This window comes from Echeneis naucrates, chromosome 4 (genome assembly GCF_900963305.1).
Source record: "Echeneis naucrates chromosome 4, fEcheNa1.1, whole genome shotgun sequence".
NCBI lineage: Eukaryota > Metazoa > Chordata > Actinopteri > Carangiformes > Echeneidae > Echeneis > Echeneis naucrates.
The window spans coordinates 21,037,126-21,058,610 of record NC_042514.1 but is presented as its reverse complement, the minus strand read 5'-3'; the positions used below and the strand labels follow the sequence as shown (position 1 = coordinate 21,058,610).

General features: G+C 40.5%; 1 pseudogene; it reads left to right on the top strand.

Moving 5' to 3' along the window:
* The first annotated feature begins 17,178 nt into the window (after positions 1–17,178).
* On the top strand, positions 17,179–19,466 carry LOC115042334 (tripartite motif-containing protein 16-like; annotated as a pseudogene).
* The last annotated feature ends 2,019 nt before the right edge of the window (positions 19,467–21,485 follow it).

Sequence of the window (21,485 nt, the reverse complement as noted above, 5' to 3'; positions counted from 1 at the left end):
TCGCAGTGGTGGTGGGGGTCGGAACAGCTAGGAGCTCCGGGCCCTCGTGGACGGACCTGTTGACACCGATTCCGGAGAATTCCTGTCTGCATCAGGTAAATGTGACTTCTCTGACATCAAGCTCGGTAAATATTTCCGTTTGATGATGCCGTTTGTCTGGAGATGAAGGCGTTGGTGAAAATAATAATAATTTATTTCAGACGCATTGTTCCATATTATGAAAACTACAACAAAATCAGCCATATAAGCACCACAAGGACTAAAAAAACAACATAAGTAATGTTAATCATATTTCATATTATACGGCTCAGTGATTAAAACATAGTAATTCAATTGTTTCTCGGACAATTGTACTAAGACAAGAGATGTACGAGACCTACAGTAGGGTCTCTACACAACTTTTTCCGTGTCTTGCATAATTTTTCATGTTTTTTTTTTTGTTTTGTTTTTTTTTTTTTGCCGCTTTCTATCTTCACAGAACTGAACTGAACTTTTATATCACCCATATAAATATGGATGCGCATTCACCTTCAGTAATAGTTCAGTTATAAAAACAAGCCTGTTAAAATATTCATCCTGATTTCTTTAACATTCATAAATTGTATAAATATTTTAAATGACAAAAACATTGTTATCAAGTGTAATTTTAATTATAATGCACCAGTCTACAAAAATTTAATCACACTGATGTATGAATTATGTATATATTTTTTGTGTGCCAGAGAATGGTGCACATTGTTCCAATCAGCCGTCAATTCAATATAGAAATCCGAATTGTTCAAATTTAAGATTGTTAAGAAAGTCGAAACACAGGAAAACCGCGAGTTAACGTCATACAATATGACGTTAACTCGCGGTTTACGTTCGTGGCTTACTCACACACACACAGTGTCAGTGAAGAACCCCTTGTCAACACATTTTCATGGCTTTCATGGGATTTCATGACTTTGATGCGTTTTAGAGTCCAGATCTGGTGTAGATTTGAAAAAAAAAAACAAAAACTACCATCAGCGTGGTTTTTAAAAATTCTTATTGCTGATTCAGACTGGATCTTCCGTTCGTTAACTTCTGTCGTTGTTAAAAAAAAAAAATATATATATATATATAGAAAGAAAAAAATTCTACATTACATTGAATTCTTAGATTTTAATATTTTCTCTTAAAGTCTCAACAATATTTTGCCCTAAACGCAGACCAGTGTTTGGGTGGAGTGTGTGTGCGGTGGACGGAGGGTCTCCATTTTTAAGACTCCTCTGTAGTGAACTTAAAACAAGCCTCAGAATTAGAGCTGGTATTAGAAATAATTAGCATAACATAAATGATGAAACCAATGGAAATAAGGCCTGGCTCTAAGATCAAGATGCTGGCATGAGCGAAGGACGGGTCTCACGCTCGGCCTCATTAACTGTGTCTACACTTGTTAATAGATGAAAAGAAATTATAAACTAACTATAAATATAATTATCAAAATTCCACATTCGGGACCTTAAGGACTCGTGTGTTTTGCCTCTTTTTTCTTTTTCTTTTTTCTTTTTTTTTTTTTTAAGACAATGCGATTAAGCGCGAGGAAGCGCCCCGAGTAGCAATAACTGGTGGATGAATGCGGTGCAGAGGCTGGGAAACTATCTACCAGCCCATAGAAGCTGGCTGACTTTCTATCTGTAAGGCCACAGAAGCAGCCAAGGCTTTGGTTAAAGACGGCTGATACCTATGACCTCAAGTCACAACACGGATGAGACGTTTCTTCAATAATGTAAAAATGATGAATATTTTATTAAAGCTGCTGTAAGTCTACATTTGGGTATGGTTAAACTAGAAAAAGGGGGAAATGGTGACTATTTCCTGAGCTGTTGTGGATCCAGGAAGGTCATGTGTTTGAGTTCATTCAAGCCTTTGATAGAGATCTGCCTATACAGATGTCATCTGTATATATGTACATATACAGTTACACACACATACAGCGGGCACGGAAAGTATTCAGACCCCCTTACATTTTTCACTCTTTTACGTCATTCATGCTACAATCATCGAAGTAGATTTTTTCCTTCATTAATGTACACACAGCACCCAATTTCTATAGAAAAACACAGACATTTTGACATTTTTGCTAATTTTTTTGAATAAAATATCACATGGCCATAAGTATTCAGACCCTTTGCTGTGACACTTTTATATTCGACTCAGCTGCTGTCCATTTCTTCTGATCCTCCTTCAGATGGTTCTGCCCCTTCACTGGAGTCCAGCTGTGTTTCATTAAATCGATTGTAGCAAGCAAGTAAGGGATGATGATGAGCACTTTCCTAATGAAAATTACATCCACAGGGTTGTCTCAGCTTCTCTGTCCTTTTTACACAAATGATTGTACAACCTCAAAGTCAAGCTGAAAACCAAAATCAGTCACCTTGTGCAGACAGCCATGAAGGTGATGAGAAGTGATTGTTATCAGACCTTGCAGTATATTTTTGAGCTAATTGTGCTTAGACAATACCAGAGGATAGTGACTTTAGAACATGAGCTCCTGCCCTCAGGCAGACAACAGAGTTTCCTAACGGTAAACTGTAAACTCAACTATTCGTTCCAATCATATTGTTAAACAATACTGCTTGAGGCCGAAGATTGTGCAATAATCATTATAGTGCTTTTATTTTGGTGATCTTTTAGCATGCGCTGTGTTCGTATAGTGTATTTGAGTGTTGTGTGTTAGGGTTAGGATGTTGGCTGGTGATGTGCTGTTCGTTGTCTTTGCAGCTGTCAAGGCATTTATGACTCAGCTGCTGAGTCCATGACAAAAAAAAAAAGTGGGACAATAAAGTTTATCATGTCGTATCACGAGGTTCCTAAGAGCACTGTGGCCTTCATAATCCATAAATGGAAAATGTTTGGGACGATCAGAACTCTTTCCAGAACTGGCCATCCGGCCAAACTGAGCCCTGAGGGGTATACTAAATAACTATATCACCATGGTAACTTAACCTGGTCCGGGCCAGTTTTTGCTCCGACTTTCGGCTTAAAGTAGGCTGTAAAAATCGTTGCTCTTTCACCGATCATCCTCCTTGAACATGAGCTCACCTCGGCGGGAGAGAGTTCTTCCAGGCCGGAGCGATCTGTTGGCATTTTCTGACGATATTCTCAATGAATAGGCTGCAGATTCTCAGCTCAGGGAATATGTTACACATGCAAGCTTGTTGAACCAGCTGGAAGCAACGGGGCCAAACGAAGTCATTTACAGTAACGCAGCCGTCAGCAGTAGTTTTTCACCCAACTGAAAAAAAGCCCACCAATCACAGAATGTGTTTCATTATTTATTAAAGTCTGCCATTCCTGTGAATAGGAAAAGTCACAAGTATAAAATGTCAGTCATGCTTAACAAAACTTTTTAAAGTAACATTTACTGCAGTGCCTTTTTCTCATACTCTAGTTCAGGGGTGGGCAATTATTTTTTCCATGGGGCCACATTAGAAACAGAAAATATTGTGGAGGGCCGGACCAAAAGGCTGAACTCAATTCTGCATAAGATTAATTGTATTTCTTTATAAAAAGCAGTAAATAGCATTGTTTTGACAAGCTGGTAAGAGTATATGTTATAGTTAAGCAATGAAAAAGTGAGGTTGCCTTACAAAAAATTTTATTTATTCAATCAAATTTCCCAAAACGATGGTAAACAAAATGTGAACGTTTTTTTTTTTTACCATTTGTGACTCATATTAATGAACATTTTCCGTCACATTCAATCCGAAACACATTTGAGTTTCATATACTGTTTGAAAGAGGTTCTTAGCATTCTAAAGACATCACAATATTGTTTTTGTACTCCAAACAAGATACATCATATTGAACTGTCACTGAACATCACTGAACTGTGATTTTGAGAAAAAGGCTTCCAAAGAAACCGTCCCAGTTCACTGCTAGTTGGTGCCTCTACATGCCTTTGTAGTCTAACCACCTCATTTGGTGTTTTCTAAGTTCTTTTTTCTTGTTCAGTGAGAGAAATCTAGTCTCTGCTGGGCTTCAACGAGCGCATCGAAGTCAGGTTGAATGTCTGAGGTGGAGATGCGAAGCACAGCTGACAGATGCGCATCAGTGAGAGAGGATCGATACCTGGATTTCGTAAACTTCATCATTGAAAATGTTTGTTCACAGATGTAGGTAGAGCCATCTACCTTTCTTCTAGCAGGAGCAGACATTTTTGAGGACTAAAGTCGTCTTGTGACCTGCTGGTGACAACGATCCAATCATGCGCACGTTTTGATATACGTATCGCGTCATTATGAACGTGAATAAAAAACAACTTCAAGATAAAAGAAATGCAGCTTTAGTCCATGCATGAGGTGAAATTAGAAAATATGTTTATTTTGTAATTTCCAATTAACCTTAGACAGGCCGTGTGTGGCCCGGGGGCGTACAATGCTGTTTTAGTCCCATGGGCAAAATGGTGTGGTTTGACTTTTACCTCGCAGGGCCGGACAGAACCATCATGCGGGCCGTACAATGCCCAGGTCTGCTGTAGTTGCTCGATCTCAAATTTTAGTTTCTTGATTTCCAATTTTTTTTTTCTGATTATCCAGCTCAAGATTTCATTTAAGGGCCCTCAAATTTTCAGCTCCAACATGTATTAATAGGACATCAAGCAACAGAGATGAGTGAGATAGACTTTTATGTTGGTGTACTGTGATCATTGTTCACTTATGTGTTCTTGGTCAGGATTGCTTTAAAAAAGTAGACAAAGGATTGAAATGGTTAAATCCTCACCCCTTGTTTTTTTCTGTGGGCCTAGAGGTGGAGGCCACAGGCTGAGGGGACAGTTGCACAATGTCCCCTCCCTGTGACATTAATGAGCAAGAAAATTAACTGTTTCTATTTTAATAGGACGAATTAAAAATTTAAATCAAATTCTTATGTAGATTATTAAAATATATACTGCTTAGGTACCTCTGAATACACTGATAGTGTCTCCTCATCATTGATTGATTGTCCCCAAATCCAGTTTGTACAATATATATATGTCACATCTATTCATGCATTTCTTCGCTTTAACATTTACCAATCATCATCAGCAAATCTCAGCTGATGTGACTGGTGATGTGTGTATCTTCGCTGACTAATTTAACTCAGTGAAAGGCCTTTAATGTAATGGTTGAGTGTGCTGCGGTGAGGACCCAAGTGCACGAGCATGTGTAAGCAGGTTGTAGGCGGTGGCAATAAATATGTTTAATCAGCAAGACCAAGATGAGAACAGGCATAAACATATGCCTACTCACAACTAAACTGGAGTGAGAAAAAAAAAAAAAACCCAAGGCAGGGCTCTCAGAGAACAGCTGTGACCAGGAAGAAGACAAAGGACCAAACAGACTGGACGGAAACCAAGACTTAAATCCAAACTGAACTTAACGAGACACAGGCAGCACACATTAGAGCAGGAAAGAGAATCATCCAGCTGATGTGTGAAATCGAACAGGGAAGGGAAGTAGCAAGAGCAACTCTAGATCAAATGAATTAGTCACATGCTTTTGATACCGGCAACACCCTGAAATAAAAAGTGACAGGAAGGAAGGATGCAGGGGTGAGTCATGTCTGTGTATCGTTCTGTCTGGACTGAATTTTGTTGTCTTCTCCATTTTCTTGTCCCTCAGGATGAACTTGACTTGTTTCATCCCAAAAGACCAAGAGGCAGCATTGGACTCCTTTCAGCTGTATGACAAAAACCAAGAACATGGGAGCCTCTGGGAGAGAGGAAATACAAGTGTCCCTCTCCCGAAGTGTCTCACCCACACCCTTCCTGAGAAGGGCTGCTTTGTCTGCGATGAAGACATAGTGTCTGTTGTGTGCAACAAACTGTCCAGCCAAATAGAAGCTGTCCTGGAGAATCATCTGGGGAATCACATCCCTCTCCTGGAGAGCAGTAAGGGGTCAAACCAGCTCAGCAGGAATAATGATAATAACAATTAATCCAATCTGCTGCCTGTCTGTCCTGATCACTGCTGTCTTTATCTCCACAGCCTGTCCAGTTCATCCCAAAGGTCAGTGGCTTTAAAATGTTCTCTTGCTGTTCTGTGAGACAGTCTGTCCCTCAGATGTGCCATAGCCCCACTAAAAAACACATATCCTTGACTGAAGTATTGCCTGTGCGGCTTAGCCCTGACTTTGTGTTCCCTATCTCTGTGTGCCCATTTCTGTGGTTTAACCGTTTCCAAGTCACACTCCAGGTGCTGGAGCCAATCCCAGCTCACACTGAGTGAGGGTGGGGCCACCCTGGACAGCAACCAGTCCATCAGAGGGCCAACACACAGAGACAGACCGAGACCAACAACCACTCACACTCACACTGTAGCGACGAATGGTGAAAAGTCACTGAGAGGCTGAGATAGGGGGAAACAAAAAAACGAGCACATGAACATTTAACAAATAACTCAGTGAGCCACGATGCCTTGATGGTCCCCTAAGTCATAACAACTCCCACTCTTCTGCTGAGGTCATTTTAAGATTTCAGTGTAGCACAGTATTTCTGTGGAATCTTTGTCCATTCACTGTTGTTGATCTCTGTTCTACTTCATCTGAAAGGGGCTTCCTTTTCCAGTCACATTTTTCCACACTGGTATCACCAAACCTTTGCTTAGTCATGCGAGAAAAGAATACCTCCCTGCCACAAAACTGTTAAAAAGCTAATATTCTCCTGATTTGTCACCACAAAACATGTTTGCTCTGAGTGTGGTGACACTTGTTGTTCCCACCGCTGACTATACCTACTCATGATTAATGAAATCTGTTAACAGTTCCAGTGTATCACTGAATGCGCTGAGCTGTGAGGATTACTCAGAACAGGATTACTTTTTTCGTTCTTTTTTTTCTCTCTTTTCTTAACACTTGTCACGTTTAAATGTTTCAGATCATCAACCCAACCATTAATATCAGAAAAAGATATTGTGATATTGTTAAATTGTGAGTTAACTGTGGTTTACCCAATTTTTTGGAAGCTGAAGTCAATTTCCCACACCACACCCAGCTGCCAGACCTGTAGAAACAACACTCACTCCAATAATAGAACCTGTTTGGTAAAAGCAACACATCATGTCGCAATCCAAGAGGAGATGGGAGTCTGGGACGGGTAACAAATCCATTTCTAAGGCTTTGGGACTCCAGCCATATGTAATATAATTCTAATATAATTTATTTATAGAGCACTTTTCAAAGCAGCGTTACAAAGTGCTTTAAAGGGCAGTAGAACGTTTTTGAGTACAAAATAAAAAGCTACACCACTGAACAAACAAAATAACATAAGATAAGATGTAGGTAAAAGGATTAAACTCAAATAAAATTAGGAAAGGCTCTGCAATAAAAGTATGTTTTAAGAAGGGATGTAAATCTAGTCGGTGTCATGAAGAGATTTAAACAAAACATATGGTAGCGGTCAGGTTTTTCGCATTTGCTCTTAGCCAAAAGTCATACGTTTGGCCCCCATGCTGTCCTTCTGTTGATTTGTTGTTTTTTTTTTTAGCAGGTTACGTTACATTAGGTCACGTTACTGGTTACCTGTGTTTCTTCCAGGTTACATTAATTTTTATGTAATCTGTCTATTTCTTTCTCAATTTCTTGAATCACTGTGCGATTTTTATTTTGCTTAACAGTCTAGCACTTTTGGTTGTTTTCGTTCAGTGCTACAGTATATTGGGGGCATGGTTATGTCACTCTGTGGTGTCCTCCTTGGGGTTTTTGTAACGCTTATTTTGTTTTTATTTTAATTCAGTCGAACCTTCCTTCAAGAAATTCCTGTAGTTTTCGCCTTCTTTTTTAAACATGTTTAACATTTTTAATTTCCAAGCTTCTTTTATCTTGTCTTTTCTTACTTTTTTGTCTTTTATTTTCCGATCTTTGATTCGCCTTTCCATGTCCTCACACACTGACACGTCAAACGTGCCATTCTTCGGCCATGCAGAGGTCATTCCTTTTGTTTGCAGTCTCCCATTTTTTAGAAATATTAGTAATTTTGTTTCAAGAATTCTGGATACTTAGCCCTAATCAGGGCTGTTAGCACAGCACTCATCTTGCTATTAGCACCTAAACACCTCACTCTATTTGTTCCCTTCCCACGGTCTCCCCTCAACCATACAACACACCTCTCTCATCCATTCACTTACGCCCAGCTTTGCAGATCAACATACATTTATGCATTTTTTTCAAAACGACCACACATTGCAGATTTACCAAAATAAGACAGCTTGCGTTTTTAACAAACCTTATGTTCATAGCATGGAGTTTTGCTCATGCAATATACTTTCAGAATTTCAGTAGAGAAAAATCAGTACTCACTTTTCTACACTCATACACACACACACACACACACACACCGCCAGTCCAAGTCACGTCTGGTTAGTTTTCTTTGTCAGGGGAAATTATCCACATTCATTTTTTCTATTATTTATTTTATGTCTTAATTCTCTGGATTTTTAAAATCTTGTTGTTCAGGAGATTTATGGGACTTGATTTTATCCTTAACCAACTAATTTATTGGGAGTAGGAGAACTGGCTGGCCAGACCAGTTCCCCCTGTTGTGACCTGTAATTTTTCCCCAGTTTGAACTTTTTTAAGTTGGAAATTAGAGAGGTCTGAAATTCACTCTTAGCTAGGAGTTACACACAGGCATTTGTAATTATAACACACACATGCCATCATCAGCAGCCATTAAAGGGACCAGAGTTTGTTAGCAATGGATAAACACAAGCAGTATTAAAATATCAGCGACACAACCAGTAGACAGAACTATTGTTACGGCTGACTGGAACCAATAAAAGCCGTCAGCTGCGGTGGGCTGAACACGGGAGAAAGTTTGACACGCACCCCAAACTCCATTCTTGCCTCTTGCTCCTTTATTTTCATCTCACCACAGTACAGAAGCTCCAATACTTACAGTCGTCCATGCAAAGATAATAAGGTAAGCACAATGTGATGCAATAGTGCTGCGGTCAACAGAAAGTTTCACTCCTGATGCTCACCACGCGCCATGTCCAAAACGCCAGCTGAGTGCAATTACAAATAACCACGGATCACACCCCCACAGCGACACACAAATCCTTCAGACAAACCCATGAGTTGTGATTACAGGGATGTTCACAGTATGAGAGACGTGCTGGGAGGAGCTGGATTCTTAGTACTCAGTGGTGCCAAGTACAATGAGAGCTATTATCCAAATATTCTGTGGACTGATGAGACAAAAGTGGAACTTTTGGATGTTGTATGTCCTTTTAACAGGTCACTTCACGAATAGAAGATCATACAAATGGTCAACAAGTTTTCTAAAAATTCTTTAATGACAGCACAGTGGCACAGTGATTAGTGCTTTGAAATCACAGTGGTTATTTCAAAAATAAAGAAGAATTGGGATTTTTGGCTTTTCCCTCTGAAAAATTCTTCAATGCAAAAACAGAAAAAAAGGAACGAACATGACTTTCAGTTAACAATTGCTTATTTCCGACTGAGAACATGCATGTTTCAAAAACACTTCAAAACTTCACAAAAAAGCAAAAGAAAAACAACAATTTTCAATTGTGGATTTTTTGTAATTGCGCAGAGCCCAAATGGATATAGAAGCAAGAGCAGCTTCTAATGAAGAGCTTTTAAACAGCAAGTAATGTGTGTTGGATTCCAGCCGAGATAACCGCTGCTGCTTTCCACAGAGATTCTGTCACTTCACTTTGTAGGTGAAGCAGTTTCTGAGCTCACCTGTCCTCATGCCTGTCTCTGTTTCCTCTGACAGATGACGAACCCTGGCAGCTGACTACAGGTCATATCATCATCATCGTCATCGTCAGCATCATAATCTTCATCACAGTTTTAAGCGTCATCATTTGTCGCTGCTGCTTGAGGAGGCATATGAGGTGAGTTTAGTTGTCAACAGTGAACCAACCCTAGAAACAGAAGAAAGCCAGGTTCCCAAAGTGGGAGCTTGAAAGACCAGATTATTACTCTATATGTCAGGTTCTGATTCCCTCCTAGCTGCTGACTTGAGAGAAGAATGCTGAGCTGTTTCTGTCTTTGCAAATCACTGCTAGTTCTTTTTCTGTGGTGCAAATATCAACCTTCATGATCTTGTTTTCAAGCAAACGCACAGAGCAGTGACTGGTGAACTTGAGCTGATTCGGAATATGTGGAGACTTAGAGACATTTTAAAAAATTAAGAACACAATAGGATGACAAAACAGAAAAGCCTGAATGTGTCGGAAAGAACCAGATAAACAAGCTGAGCAGAGATCAGCAACAGCACAGTGAGCAAACTTTGATGTTCACTGTAAGAAGCTGCAGGACCACAGGCGTCACCAAACAGCCGCACATACTGTTAACTTCACAGTCAGATCACTGTAACAGACATGCAACAGTTTGTTATGGATTGTGGCACTGCAGAGCTGCCTGGTACTTTACTGAAAACGGATATAATAAAGCAAACAATGCTCACGTGTCATATTCTGGATCTGTTTTCTTCTATTTCAGCTCTATCATTTTCTTGTTTATAGGAGACAAGTTAAGAACTACTCTTTCCACACAAACACACGAAAAAAAACCTTTCTCATTATTACTTACACACATTCTTTGTTTTGATAAAAACACAACAAATGTAAGATTTGGAATTTCATCTATGTAAATTGACCATTCCTTCTAAAATCAAGCATTAAAACTTGGAAAAAGGAACAGACATAACTTTTACCTGATGATTTTTCTGGCCAGGCACGACCGGGACCTCGTCACCAATCCTGCCAGACACCCCTCCCTCCTGCCAGAAACATGAAGACGAAGTGATGATGCTGATACATACATGCATGCATGCACCTCAGTTACTTTTTCAGACATGGACTTATAACTAATCACTTTTTTGAAAAGTAACGTCCCCGTACTGTCTTTGACTGAAAGAAAGCTTCTGTCTCCTTCCGAGGACATTCTTGGTTCATGACATTATCAATCCACAGACAAAGGAGGCTCCCTTGAACTGAGCCCCCCACAATACTCATCTTTTCACACCATTGTGAGAAGACAACCACAAACTCTAAATCCAGCTGCCATTGTCACTGTATGACATGTGATCCAGGTCTACAAAAATCTCTTTTTATTCTTCTTCTTTTTATTCTGTATGTCCACCGTTTTTTTCCTTGTCAATGTTTTTTGTTGCAGTTTGACCTCCTAGTGAGAGATTCTTTATTTTGGATAGTTTTTTCTGTATTTTTAGTTGATACTTTATCATTAAAACATTTTTTATTTTGAAATTGTCTCTCGAGTCGTGCATTTGGGCTCAGTCCTTCCCCCCAGAAGTTTAAGCCTACAGCAGCATACCTAAAGAGTAGAGTATAGTTTAACATTTTAACTATAAGCTCTGTCATACAAAAATGTTTTAAGCCTGGTTTTGAAAAGTCCTCCCACCATACTGATACTGGAAGTTGGTTCCATAGAAGAGGAGCCTGATAACTGAAAGATCTGCCTCCAGATTTACTCTTGGAGACTCTAGGAACCACAAGTAAACCTCCATCTAGAGAGTGGAGTGGCCTTCTAGGACAGTAAGGAACTATGAGCACTCTGAGATATGATGGAGTTTGGCCATTAAGAGCTTTATATGTTAACAGAAGGATTTTAAATTCTACTCTGTATTTTACCTGCAGCCAATGAAGAGCAGCTAACAGGAGAGATGTGATCTCTTTTCCTAGTTCCTGTTAATATTCATGTAGCAGCGTTCTGAATCAACTGAAGGCCTTTCAGAAGGTTTGTTTGGACATCCAGATAGTAATGAGTTACAGTAGTCCAGCCTAGAAGTTACAAATGCATGGACTAGTTTTTCTGCATCATCCTGAGAGAGGATGTTTCTGATTTTCCAAAAAGTACAATAACTTCTTTTTTGTCAGAGTTAAGGAGTAAAAAATTTTGGGTCATCCTGATTTTTATGTCTTCAAGACATGTCTGCAGTTTGACTATCTGACTGACTTAATTTGGCTTCATTGATAAGTACAGGTGATAATAATGCTGTGTTTCCTGATAATGTTGCCTAGAGGAAGCAGAAAAGGAATGAAGAGGATTGGTCCAAGTACCGAACCCTGTGGGACTCCATAACTGACTACAGTGCATGAGGAGGAGCTGTTGTTAACATGAACAAAATGTCTATCTGATAAATAGGATTTGAACCACCTTAGTGCAGTTCTTTCAATGCCAATTTCATGTTCCAGTCTCTGTAGTAAATGTTATGATCTATGGAGTCGAATGCAGCACTGAGATCTATAGTAATAGTTTAGTCAATCTTTGATAGCCAGTCACCAATGAACTACCTGGCACCAACAAATGTAAGTTATAACACAACAATGTGTTTGTGGCACAAGCCAGAACAGAAGAGCAGCTGCCCTACTTGGGCTTGTAATACCAGAAACTGAATATTTCTCCCTATAAAATCGGTAGTGATCAGTCTGAACTGTTTATACATGACAAAGTATGTAGCACTTGTGGTTGGACTTGATGGTGTCATTGTTGTTGGGGATTTTTGTACTCTACCCTTTGTTTATCTGTTTTCTCACAGAGGGAGTGTTTGTGTTTCCACCCTCTTGGATCAAATGAAGATCAAGCCTGGACAGATGTCTCGAGTGGCGGACCAGAGAATCCTCATACTATCAAAGGCGCGGCTGACACAGTGATTGTCATTTATAACTGCAAAGAATTGCATCATGTCTTCCTATCAACCATATCTAAAATAGTTGTATTGACACAATGATTCTAAAACTGATCACATCATAGTGTCAGAGAACACATGTAAAGTTTTCTTCGGTGGCTGTCATGAAAGGGAACTGATTCACAAATTCATCCATGTGAGGGGACTTGGCTTATTTGAATTCCTCACTCAACACACCCTGGTACTCTATTATCATCCATAGTTGATATTTGGTAACCTTTAACCAGCTGCAGCACTGAAACATTTCTTTCACAGGCAGTTGGGCTCACAAATAATGTGAGTCCTTATTTAAGGTGACTGCTATTTTACGCAATCTGAAGACTTCATGAAACACCCCGTGGTCAGGCTCAATGAATTTTGGTTATTATATTTTTCATCTGTGTTTGCTTGTTTTCCTACGCCTGCTTGGCTTTTCATCTTTAACATTCTTTTTAGCTGATGTAATTAAAGTCTCAAGTCCTCAGTGTTGCTTCTATAAACAAACGCAACAGCTAACAGAGCTGCTTCGTCATAAAAAAAAAAACCAAACCATTTGTAGGATTTAATGCTTAAATGCTCCTCATCACTTGACAGTTTGTTTTAGAAAACTGAGCTCAGTGAGCGTATGGTCAAAGAGTGTAAAAAATAACTGTAAAAATTGTCCTTAATTTTCCCAGAGAGTCAGACATGTTTGATAAAATAAAAAACACAGGCCAGGATTGTGACTCTGGTTCACAGAGCTGTTTCACTCCAGGTCATCTTCGGTCTTAATGAACCCTGTCTCACCCTGGGCCCTGTTTCATGAAGATGGATTAACATGCCCTAGTCATTACCCAGCTTCACTTACCCAGAAATCCGCAGTCTGGATAAACGGTCTCATGAAGCCAGTAGTGATATGTCGGCCGTGAACAATACGGAACCAGATCCTACCTGGTTCGGACTCACTTCATTTTCTTTCTGTTCAAGCCGCACGTGATCGGTCAGCTACATGAGCACTGAGCAGGAGGGCCGGTGGCTACACACGGCACAGAGAGAGGTCAGTCACCAGCACAGCCACACAGAGACGCTGGAAACAGGTGGGAACTGAAAATGAGTGGCAGGAAAAGAAGCTAAATTTTGATGCATTTCAGTGTCATTGATCAAGCAAAGTCAGAGTGGGAGACAGAGGCTTCAGTCTACCCACGCCTTGCATATGTGATGGCACAGAGACTGAGTATTGCGGCCACTGAGCGAATCTTCTTTAAAGAGGGAAGGAACAGAAGCAGCCCTTCAAAGCTGAGGCCTTTCTCAATGCCAATCTTCTCTAAAGACTAGCTGAAACTGCTACCTGTTTATTGTGTTATTTTGTTCTTTTTGTATTTATTGTTGTTTCACACTAAATATTTAAAAGTTGATAAATAAAGGGTCTTATCTTTTTTATTATTTATTTATACATATTTATTTTTTGTAGCACTCTGCTCCGTGTTGTGTAAAATAGAATGAAACATTTGATATAATTATACATATTACACATAATTTTACATTATTTATGGTAATAAATTAATTTAAGCAACAGAAAATCTGAGGAGCCCCTTCGCGTTCACATAAAGGGGCGGGGTTTGCTGTATCCGACCAATGACCATGGAGCAGCGTGTTACACGATGGAGGAGCAAAGTATGACATTACGAAAATATCAGGAGTATAAATCCATGATTCAAGCAAAGAGTATCACAGCGGCAACAGAAAGAGATAAGAGATAAATCGCTGACTCTGTCAAAGCGTAAATTACCAGGATTATAATGTTAATTCTGCCCCACACCAGCGTGGTTAAGGTATGTCCCCCACAAATTCACGATTTATTTTTCTCACTTTTTATTATTTATTTCAGTTGTAACGCCGGTGGAGCAAAAAGGAGAAAATGAAAAACAAAAATATAAGAACGTAGTTCAAAGTTGTCAGTAGATCTGATGTAATAGCTCATCGGCTGTATATGTGTTCCTGCTGTGGGCTACAACCAACGTGTATAAAGCTTTCCTTTTTTACACTGTCTCTTTGTTTTAGGATGATCACAGTGGTAATGATTTCATGTTATTTTCAATAAATGTGAAATATGTATTGCGTTGAAATGGTTCAGTTCACTTAGCAAAGCTAGAGCACAATGAAAACGACTAATGGGAGTATTTATGCACTGTTTTGTGAAAGTAATACATTTATTTACATTCAGTTAACACTTCCTTGTAAACGCTCAAAGTCCTTTTGAAACAAATCAACAAAGTCCAAATCCCAACTTGGAATATATATATATATATATATATATATATATGTGTGTGTGTGTTTGTGTGTGTATAAAGAAGAAGAATATAAAGAATTTACTTCTGTGGACTTTTTGTAGGGTAAAAAAACGTTTAAAAAACAACCTTCTGCTTCTTTTTGTTGCCCATAAGAAGGTGCAAGTGTCAGATTACTGAAACCAGCAACCTTCCTAGTCTGATGAATGTCTCATAACGAAACTGCAACATTTCATCTTCTTTCCAGTCAGACGGAGAATTCAGGTCATTTCTTGGAACATTTTTTTCTCACTTACGGCCATGGAAGCTCCGTGACTTGCATGACTGATTTGTTTTTAAATACCCTTCATGTCACGACCCCCCGCTTTTATCCGCTCACACAAGACACAGGTGCTACTGGTTTGCATTTTGTGCTGGACTGGACTTTTCCCCGGGAAAATACCACTCAATAATACCTGTTATTGTACAGCCAGACACAGTGTGTAAATGATGTGGTCTACAACACAGTTCCAATGATATGACAATGTCATTTTGTAAGAAACTTTGTAAACAGGGCAGATAAATGCTGCCACCACCTAAAATTAGCCAATATGGCAGCGGATTCAAACAAATCCACGCAGGTAACAGGAAGCAATTAAGATAAAAATATAGGCTTTGTTCATTTCTTTTAAAATGAACAATAATTTAGGGTGCAGGAACGCGGCACTGGGACAAGGATACAGTGCTATCCACCCCTGAACAACCAAACACACAATAATAAGACTGACGCGAACCCCCTGGGGTCTTCGCTTGGCCCTTCCCCGGGAGGAACAGCAGTAGTCCAGCGGCGAGTCCAGTCGGGAACAACAGCAGTACCGAGCATGAAGTGACACTTCCCCCCAGGGAAGCCCCCCCACCGTACCCCCTTCACCTTCTTCCTCAGCAGTCACAGTCCCCAGAGAGATCTCACAATGAACACCTCTCCACTCTACCTGCCCGACCTGACCATTAGTCTCTGTCTTACAGGGAAACAGCTCCGCCTGCTGTCTCTCTACAGTATTTCATTTATATATAAAATCACTTGAATGTTTTTTCTTCATTTTTCTATTTTATTTTAAATTTTTCATTGGGAACCACAGTCATACAAAAATGAAGCTCAACGTACCAGTTTGTGTTACAGTTATCCCCCCTCCCTTTTTTTTTTTTTTTTTTTTAAAGGTGTGCTATAACAGCAACAAAGCAACAACTTCCTTCAACAACCCACCCGCCCCCAAACTCAGAAAATAACCAGAACACAAAAAACAACATAAGATAAAATCAATAAATAAGGAGAACTAAAACTCAGAGGAATGTAAAAAAAAGAGGGATGCTCAGGGTGCCGACTCCACTGGATGCGCAGAATCAGTTGGGGTCCAGAGAAGTAAGAGGAGAGATACATCTGACTGTCCAGTCTTCAAGGCTGATATGTAGCCTCTCGTCTTAAAGGCTATTTTTTCTGTTCGGCAGCTTAAAAAAAAAAACTTAGATCAGGTTTCTTTAACCTGTTAGTAGTGCACCCTACCACGCAACAGCTTTTGGGCATTTGTTTGTGTTTGCTTGCACATACAGAGTGACAAGAGTCACCTTCACACAATACAAAGTCACTGGAGCGCTCTTGATTGTTTTCCCCTCCGTCGTGGACAGGGCTTAAATGAGCTGTGTCTCTATTTCTGTTGAAGTGGAACCATCATTAGAGAAATTTCAGTGAAAACAAAAAGTAGACAAAATAAATAGTGGAATAAAACAACAACATCGGCAAATTTTTCTATTCTTCTAAGTCTGTTTATGTGCCCGGTAGCCCACCACATGTCCGGACAAGCAACCTTTGGACCTGGAGTATCTGAACACTGTGAAGGCAGGTGCTGCCCACTTTCCCCCCATGTCTCCTGGGCTGGACCAGCTGTGAGCTAAAACCAGGTTCATATCCAGACGAGTCTGAAGCTCCTCCTGTCTCTGCTCTCATTCAGATATTTGTTTTTATCCTGGAAAACAAACAAACCCACACAGGAAACTGAAGTCTGCAGAGCTTCAGTGTTATTGGTCACATTCTGAACTTTGTTGCGCACATGGTTCAACAGTCTCTTTCGTCTTCTTCTTGCTCTCAAACACAGTGAGTGCCACTCTGATCACGTGTTTCCTGGTTCCTTCCCCCTCAGATCTACAGTCTGAAGAGGGTGGAGACATTTTTACAGCAGAGAGCAAACTAGTTTCACTTTTAACGGAAAGACGAGACGAGACGAGAAATGGAGCAGAAAGGATTTCAGCTGGAAACCTCGTGTTCCATCTGTCTGGATCTACTGAAGGATCCTGTGACAACTTCCTGTGGACACAACTTCTGTATGAACTGTATTAAATCTCACTGGGATGGTGAGGATGAGAAGAACATCTACAGCTGCCCTCAGTGTGTTAAGGCCTTCAAACCGAGGCCTGTCCTGGAGAAAAACACCATGTTAGCAGATTTAGTGGAGCAGCTGAAGACATTTGGACTCCAAGCTGCTCCTGCTGATCACTGCTATGCTGGACCTGAAGATGTGGCCTGTGATTTCTGCACCGGGAGAAAACTGAAAGCTGTCAAGTCCTGTTAAATTTGTTTGGTCTCTTACTGTGAGAAACACCTGCAGCCACATTATGATATAGCTCCACTGAAGAAACACAAGCTGTTGGAGCCCTCTGAGAAACTCCAGGAGAACATCTGCTCTCGTCATGATGAGGTGATGAAGATGTTCTGCCGTACTGATCAGCAGTGTATCTGTTATCTCTGCTCTGTGGATGAACATAAAGGCCACGACACAGTCTCAGCTGCAGCAGAAAGGACTGAGAGGCAGAGAGAGCTGGAGCTGAGTCGACAACAAATCCAGCAGAGAATCCAGGACAGAGACGAAGATGTGAAGCTGCTTCAACAGGAGGTGGAGGCCATCAACGGCTCTGCTGATAAAGCAGTGGAGGACGCTGAGAAGATCTTCACTCAGCTGATCCGTCTCATGGAGAAAAGAAAGTCTGATGTGAAGCAGCAGATCAGATCCCAGCAGGAAACTGAAGTGAGTCGAGTCAAAGAGCTTCAGGAGAAGCTGGAGCAGGAGATCACTGAGCTGAAGAGGAAAGACGCTGAGCTGAACCTGCTCTCACACACAGAGGATCACAACCAGTTTCTACACAACTACCCCTCAGTGTCAGCTCTCAGTGAAGCTACAGACTCATACAGCATCAACATCCGTCCTCTGAGATACTTTGAGGATGTGACAGCAGCTGTGTCAGAGCTCAGAGATCAGCTACAGGACATTCTGACACAGAAATGGACAAACGTCTCACTGACAGTGACTGAAGTGGATGTTTTACTGTCAGAACCAGAACCAGAACCAAAGACCAGAAGTGAGTTCTTAAGATATTCACAGGAAATCACCCTGGATATATACACAGCAAACAGACGTCTGTTATTATCTGAAGGAAACAGAAAAGTTACACGAATGAGTGAAGATCAGTCTTATTCTGATCATCCAGACAGATTCACTGTGTGGTGGTTTCAGGTCCTGAGCAGAGAGAGTCTGACTGGACGTTGTTACTGGGAGGTGGAGTGGAGAGGAGGAGGAGTTTATGTAGCAGTCGCATACAAGAATGTCAGCAGAGCAGGGAGGTCAGATGAATGTTTGTTTGGATCCAATAACAAATCCTGGGCTTTAGTCTGCGACCAAAACAGTTTAACATTTCGGTTCAGCAACATCCAGACTCCAGTCTCAGGTCCTCGATCCTCCAGAGTCGGAGTGTACCTGGATCACAGAGCAGGTATTCTGTCCTTCTACAGCGTCTCTGAAACCATGACTCTCCTCCACAGATTCCACACCACATTCAGTCAGCCTCTACATGCTGGACTCAGGCTTTACAAGTCTGCTGGAGACACAGCTGAGTTGTGTAAACTGAAATAGACGTTATTGAGTTACCGTATTTTTTGCAGTATAAGGCGCACTTAAAATCCTTGAATTTTCTCAAAAACCAGCAGTGCGCCTTATGTATGAATTCTTGTGCTTACTGACTTTGAACCGATTATGTGGTACACTGTGCTCAAAAATACGAAAAGAACTCCAACAGCCTGATATTGTTGTCAACAGGGCGTTCAAATATAAATTCCGGGGGGGTGGGGGGTGTCTGAGTCTGTTCAGGAGCTGGAGCAGTGGAGATCACTGCTCCTTGTGGTGTTAGTTTGACCTAAACTCATTTGTCACCATGAAAACAAACTTCTCTGTGTCCTGAATGTCTCTTTATATATTTGTGTGTAAAGTTTAAAATGTGTGTAAAGATGTGTAAAGATGTGTTTGTCTCGACAAAGCAACTTCTAAAAAAAGATCTATGAGGTTTAATCAAACTGGTTAATGAGTCATTATTTCATTTCCCTCTCTGAGCTGAAACAAACCGGTTGTGCAAATAAAGTGAATGAGTTCATAAAATCACTGAACAAAAGTCATTTAACAAACTTCACTGATTTATTGTGTGGAAAAAACTGAAGCTTCAAATCATCAATAAAGTTGATTTTCCCAAATCTCAAATATTTTCTTGTGTCTTTGTTCCAGGATCAGATCCTCAGCCGTCATGGTCATCTGAGTATAGAAGAAACTATAATGCTTTTAATGAATATTGATTGATTGGTTTATGATGGTTTTTCATTCACATTCATTCAAAGTGAGGCTCCTTTCTTGGTGGGATTCACCTGAATAAAGAAAGCTTAAAAACATACATGATATGATCTCTCATCAGGAGACAAGCATCACAGTGTCCTCAGACACTTTAATGTCACATCTTTTATGATTCTTGGCCTTTTCAGAAGATTTATGGAGCTCCAGACTAATGAAACTTTGAATGAAACAGCACATCTTCTACTTGACAGTAATAAAGCCAGTCCTCCTCCTTTCTTCTTTCCACTAGCTTTAGTGTCTCTGTCCTTCCATATGAGAGTGAAGCCAGGTAGTTCCACACAGTAATCACAGATGTTTTGATTCAACCAGGTTTCAGTAAAACACACGAGACTGCACTCACAGTACACTTTCTGAGTCTTCACCAATATCCCCATCTTATCATGTTTGTTGGGCAGAGAGGTGACACTTCCCACGACGATTGATGGCAGAAAGGGCTTGTATCTCCCTTTCCTGGCCTTCACCTTTACACCAGCACAGCAACTACGAAAACAACTCTTTGTCTCAGCTGGAATCGGGTGGCATCCTCCAGATTTGCCCAGTTTCAATTAAAGAAGTTCTTCTTTTGAGTAAACTCTTCTCCCCACAGAAATATCCATCAGCAATTGACAAAAAATGATAAAAGCCTATTTTATGGGCATGTCGTGCAAGTGATAACAGATAATGTGTAGGCTTTCAGGGAAAAAATATTGTAAGTGTTCAGTGAATGGATCATTGACTTTCGTATAAATCATGCCCTTACTTGGAACTAACCCAGGACATAATCTAATTCCCAACCCAGTTTCCCAAAGGGCGCAAAGGTGATACATTCGGGAGGCCAGGATGAGCGTTTGTCATGTTTGTATGTTCTTAAAATGGTAAACTTGTGTTCATGTGAATTATGAAACATACGGACACTATCCGGTGGGTGTTTCCGAGGAGCAGAAATGTGTCATTCGCAGGCGCTCTGCCCGTTTCCAAATGAATGGTAAGCAATAGTAACATTATACGTCAAATATAATGTCATCAATTCGTCAGCCGAGCATGCTAACCAGTTAGCTAACCAGTTAGCTAGCAGTCCATTTCAAAGCGACTAACTAGTGTAAGTGATCCGGCAGTGAGGTTTACTTAACGTAGGCTACTCTCGCACAGAAATGCTAGTTGGCATCCATTTACACAAAGATTGACAAAGAATGGCCGAACAAATGCATTCTCAATTTATTTTGTTATATAATAAATAACACACCAATAACCTATACATTGGCTTGTTCCATTGCGCTTTCCGTACACCCAGCTGTGTTTCTATTTGTGTTTCTTCTTTAATTACGCACGGTAACTTAGCAACTACGCACGACTCAGCAGTAAATCAGCGTAAAGGGGAACAGGAACTTGGGGGGAACCAAATCGGTTGACACACACGCTGCCAGCAACTGGGGATTCTTACGAAGATGCTCTGAAGGCTCTAAAGGCATTTTTGTACCAAAACTGAATGTTGTCGCGGAGAGCTCAAACAGCTGATGAGTCCACAGCTCAGTATACAGCTGCTCTACAGGAGCTAATGGCGACATGTGAATTTGGGACATTGTCTGACGATAAGATGAGAGAACGCTTGTTGCGTGATAAGCTTACACTTGAAAAGACTGCAACAATTGCTGCTCAGATTGAAAATGCTGTTTCAAAGTTCATCCCCTGCTACACCTCTGTTGTGGAGCCTCTTTGTGTTCTGCTGAGGAAAAATGCTGAATTTAAATGGACTGATGCTGCACACGAGGCTTTTTCGCGCATCAAAGAACTGTTTGTTAGGAGCCCAGTGCTTACACTGTTGGACCCTGCTCTCCCTATTCTTGCTGTGACTACGGCGTAGGTACAGTG